A 6,031-nucleotide genomic window follows, 5' to 3' on the forward strand; every position below is an offset into this window, starting at 1 on the left:
AACAATAAGCCAGAACATGCCGAGATGGAAAATAAAAGGTGGGAAGATTTTTAAATCTGTGACGTCACAGATTTTGTTTATGTATGTTACTTTCCTTATAATAGTCCACTACATAGGAAGAGTGTTGTTATTGAAGGTAAAAATAAACAGATGAAATGAACGAACTAGTTTTTTTTCTTAGATCAATGCTAGCTTTCAAAATCACAAGGGCCCAACTGACATTTTAACAGAAACTGAAATTTCAATATTATTGAGGTGTTCTAAACTCAATTTCAATTCAATTTTACTTTGTTACGTCGACCAAAAATGTAAATGAATAAAGTCAGAGTCACAGAATCTTTTGTTCCTTTGACGGGGAAACATTTGACAGTGCATGGGAAAAAAGTTTGCCAGTTTTTTTCATCTAAAATGCACTTGAAAAAAAAATTTAATTGACTTCGTATGACCTCTATTGAGACGGATAGTTTTCCGCTTGTGTCTTAGTGCGATGTTCTGGCTTGAATGTCACTAAACATAGCCAGTGATGAATCGACTTTCGACGTAGGGCTATGTATTCCAGATAAGAGTAAAATGAAACATGTAGGAAAAATGAAGGATTTTGAATACATATAACTCGAGCATTTATTAATAGATGGCAGAGATGTTTGCGTCAAATGATAGGAAATATTTCTGTGAATAAAATTTTATTACATAAACAATTGAATAATCATGAAATGTCAAGCATCAATAGCTATAGCGGTATCTAAACGCGATTTGTGCTACTCAAATCGTATATGCAAGCCGGGGGCATTTTTATTCCCACATGTATATATGCAGACCGAAATGTGTTCCCCTAACACGAACTTCAAAACAAAGAAGCCGGCGGAAATAAGCATTGCAAATACTCGATTATAAATGATTTGATTATATACAATTTTAGATTCGATTATAAACAGTTCAAAATATATTGTTTTTATATTTCAAATATGACTTATTTCAAGCGAAAATGAAATATTTCAACGTTAAAGTAAAAGTAAATTGGCTACTATGAGTACAGTGAAATAAAAATCGTGATTTTTAACTTGAATTGTTTAAAATGAAATTGCAATGAAATTAAAAAAGATAGAAATTGGGTGTCGAAGAACGACAGAGCGATTAGAGAGCTTTAAATTGGATGATAGAAACATTCAAGTTTATTATGTATCTTTGGAATCAAATTAAGAACAACACCTCCAAACAACTAATTTTGTATTTTTTCACTTCCAAAATGTTAATGTTAAATCCACTAATTTAGAACATTCACAACTGTATCTTGTATACAATTGAATTGAGTGAATTTCTTATATGAACATTTCGATAACCATCACATGATAAAATACAAGTAAATGGTAAATCGTGGACTATTTTTGCGTATTTTTGATAAGTTTCAATTTCAAAGTTTCAAAGTTTCAATGTTAAGCTAAAGTAGTATTTGTTGTTCGAATCTCTATGCAGCGATTCTTGTGCTAACTGCTGTGCTTGTGTTGTTTATTTTACGTCTTTTGACCCATAAATTCAGGAAATGAATATGAAATAGAACTGAGTTATTGGAAAATCTGAGGAACAAAAACGAAATATTATCAGATGCAACAAATTCTGAACCACCATCTGAAGGTGAAGCGGATTATATTCAAGGTGAAACATTTGATACTAAAGATAACGATGAATAGTAGGCGAACCAGCCCAGGAGGCTGAAAGCCTCTCAATTAAAGAATAAAAAAAAACGATGAATAGTCGATCACCAATGATGAGCATGAAAGTGTCATCAATATGCTCAAAAAAAGGTGTAGGATACTAAGTTCAGACTCTGAAGCAGAAACATCTAAAAACACCTTTCAGAGGACCGAAACCGACGGTATTGTGTGGTCAAAATTTGACGAAGGTGATATTGCTGGAAGGCTACCATATATTTTCATGTGTGTGAAAGGGTCGTCAGGCTGTGCAAGAAACAAAATTATGTCAGATAATGTTATCAGTGCATTCTCGTTGATAATAGATAACAATATCATCAAACATATTTGTTGGGTGGATGGCCCACTTCGATAGCCACAAAATTCCAGCACCCAACACTGCTTGGGAAATCCCTTTTCCCACCACAGTTCGTGTTATCACCGGCGAAACAAATAGACAGAAACCAACTGCACTTAACACAGTGCCGGCAGCAAACACATAACAACGACCACCACAACCAATAGTTTCTTCGTCTGATTAACAATTCAATCTATTTGGCATAAACTACATATAATTGTGCACCTTCAACATATATTCACAACAAACAATCCATAATTTAGTTTTCACAATATTACAAATTTACTATACATTTTAAACGTTAACCGAAAAGTAATTCACACAAATAATGTTGATGCCGTGGTGGTCGAAGTCAGACTGGTCCGAGCTCCGCAGAATCACACTCTCCACTACGCTGCTATTGCCTTGCTTGACTTCGGCTGTGGTGAGTTTAGCATTTTCCTTTCTCCTCATTCTTAGAGTAATTCCAGATCGTACGGGAGAGAGCGATAATTTTGTTTTTACTCCTCTCTCCTGTAATGATGTATCCATATCAGGTACCAGATGGTCAAACTGCCCGTGTTTGCATGCCACTATTGTTTGTGAGCAGCTGATCGCTTTCCTGTGATGATTTGGGGTGATCAGTTAGTCATAAACAATAATAAAAAGTGCACAGCAGAAGAAGGCTGCCAAATTTTGAGGAAAGATTGGACAACAGCAATACCGAAAATATATGCATATATTGGGGTTTAATATGCTCGTGGAACTTACAAGGTATAAAAAAAATAAAACTGCTACTTATTTCTACTTACAAAAGCAGGATCCCATGTTTTTAGAAAAATTATGGCCACAGGAAAGTTCTAGCAAATCCAACGATTTATACGCTTTGACAAAATAAATTTTAAAAAATAGACGCCTACAAACAAATAAATTCGCTTCGGTTTTGGAAATATGGGACATCTTCATTGAAAATAGTCATAGGCTAGGTGCAGGTTTACACTGTATATGCCAAATAAACCGGAAAGAGTTCTTGTTTCAATTCGCAGAACAATTTTTTCACCGAATACATAGCAGCAAGACAGAAAAGATCATCTGAATATGAAGACGCACAAAGATCAACTGCAAAATTATCAGATGTAAACCATTCTAACAAACGCTAAATTTGTCAAATACGACTTTGCTGTAGCTATAAAACAAAAATAAAAATGATAATGATAAAAAATGCCAGAAGTACGCTTGCGGAAGATTTACACATAAAAAGATTTCCACTCTCCTTTGTAAAAAAATGTACAAATAATAATGCATTTTTTTCCCAAGTGGAATTTTTTTTTTCATTGTTGATAATTACTAATAACTTGTCATATAACTGTAAACAGTATGAAAAGTATTGAAAATCAACTTAAAACCAATTTCTTTACATATTATTTATTCTTTCGCAAACCAATCATTTTGACTGCTTTTGGGCAATCCTGGTATATATAAAGTTTCAGTCTTTCTAGTGTTAAATCCACTTATTTAGAACTTTCACAACTGTATCTTGTATACAATTTTCCAATCTTTCAAATGGAAGTAACAGAATTGTCTTGCGCAGCGTAATTTTTTAATTAGAGTCAGTTTAAGACTGACAGAGCCCGAATCAGATAGAAAGTTCAATAACTATGTGATTGTTGAAATTCAAACACATTCGTAGAAGGTTTTTTCATGAAATATGAAACATGAAAGAATTCGGATTTTTTTTTATATGAGAAAGATATCAAGGGGATGAACAAAAAATAAATTCTTTAAAATCGAAAAATATGTGTGCAAAACACAAATAAAAAATATTTTTTGACTCGATTATATACAGGGTTCGATTACATACAATGAAACTAAATCGAAGACTGTATATAATCAAGTCCGTCAAGTACGTACAAGCTGAGGGTGCTTTGTTTCTCGACTGCATTTGTGCAAACCAGATGTGTTTCCCCAAAACTACAAAACTGAGGACCCTGGGAAATCGTAATTACAGATATTAGAGGCGAGTGAACTTTCAAGTTTAAAGTCTCTATAGAATAAAAAGTTGAAGTTATTGATTGCATTTTTGCACTCCGGAATGTGAACTCCTAAATGGACTCCAAAAGTGGGTACGAACACAACGCTTTGGCTTAATTATTCAAGACGGCATTGGAAGATATGCCCTCATATTTTTAGCTATTTGCTTCGATAACGTCGATTGATTCAATGATATGCGTTCAATGTTCATGTCAAAATCGTTCATCAAATCCAACAATTCCGTGGCGAAAACGGAGGAGAAACGGATAAATAAATCTAAGAAAGAACTGAATAACATGCCAACAAATTTGTTTTCGACAGTAATGGCGAAAGTTTCGGCCGATTGGGCGACGAAACATTTTTGACGTCGGACTACGTCTTACATTAAGGGTGCCAACTCAGGAAACAGGTCACAGGTTAACCCCTAACCCCTAACCTTTAACCCCTTGCCGTACGATTTAATTTACAACAGCAGGGCTCAAACACAAGCACAGTGAATCGTTTCGATACTCTGCTGAGTGTGTGTATCTTACTAACGATCGTAGCAGTCCCGCATCATCACACGCATGAAGCATGTATCCATTTCACATCGATAGACGACGAGTGAAGTTCGATGTTGTACGTTCTGGCACAGTCTAATCGTCACGAGTGTGGTTCGACGTTATACGTGAAGGGGTTAATAACTATTTTTGCTGCGAACGGATTTTAACGATTTGCATACCAATCGAATCGAAAATTTTCTAAGATTTATTTTATTGTGCTATACATTACAATCCCATAGTCTGTATATGGTTTAAATCGATGAAAATTGGAAGCATTCCCATTTCCCCATACATTTTTTTCTGTCCATTTGTGTGCTTTCCCGAACAGAGCTGTCAATAACGGGCAACTTATCAGTCGCTAGAATAGAAACAACGAAGGGGGATAGCGAAAAGAAAATATTTGCGAAGTAAACTCCACCCTTGCATAGTAAGTAAACTGTCGCTAGCGTATAAGTATTGCATCTCCTCTGACGAAAATTCTCAGAATCTTTCTATGCCCGAAACAACAAAGGTCGTTTATTGGCTATAAACAGGCAGCCTGTTCTATGTTTTCTTCTTGTTTATATGTTATCCGGCATATGTTTCCAATTTTTTATGCCAGACGAACCGCTTGCAATTTCTTGTTAGAAAAAATCTATCCTGAATGGCTATCACGTCGCCTTCCACTACCGAAGAAAGGTCACCATTAAAATGTTGATCGCGCTTATCGTGTCCACTGGTGAATCGAAGATCGAGAGTGAAGATGAACCAGACTTTCTATGATAGAAGGACTAGTTTAACAGACATCAGTTTTTGTCCTACTTTATCTCTTAAACATCTAATGTGTGGGCTCTATTATGTACATCGAATCGAGAAATCGATACAATCTCTATCACTATCACACCGAGGAAAATTTCGTATTCTGTAAATCCAGATACAGTAGAACCCCGATTATCCGCGGAATAGTCTGGATCATCCGCTCGCGGATAATCGGGGTTCTACTGTAATCTCTTACCGAGCGCGAACTTCATGTGTTGTAAATTGCATATATTTAGGCGTTTCTGAAACGTTTCCTAAAGAAAATATCAGGGACATAAACCAAAACAAGATATGGTATGCGATATGCGTCTCGGGCAGCCGGTTTTTCACCCTTTTTTATCTGATTCTTGTCGCTGGTGACTGCTTTCTTCATCTTTAGATTTCGCTTTCGTCCAATTGTCTACAGTATTGACCTATTGGACGGAACTTGAGACAATTGGAAGGATTCAACTCTTTTGAGATGCACTGAACTCCAATGCCGTAGCACCTTTTTGGTATTATGGCAGTTAGCTAGATCTGACTAAAACGTAACTGGACCCTCATGGGACTCAACAATGAGTGAAATGTGTCTGTTGCGGCACTCCCTTAAGTATACTCCCGAATTCATGATCTTATCCGTCACAAAAAAACGATGC

The sequence above is a fragment of the Toxorhynchites rutilus genome, chromosome 2 (genome assembly GCF_029784135.1).
Source record: "Toxorhynchites rutilus septentrionalis strain SRP chromosome 2, ASM2978413v1, whole genome shotgun sequence".
Lineage (NCBI taxonomy): Eukaryota > Metazoa > Arthropoda > Insecta > Diptera > Culicidae > Toxorhynchites > Toxorhynchites rutilus.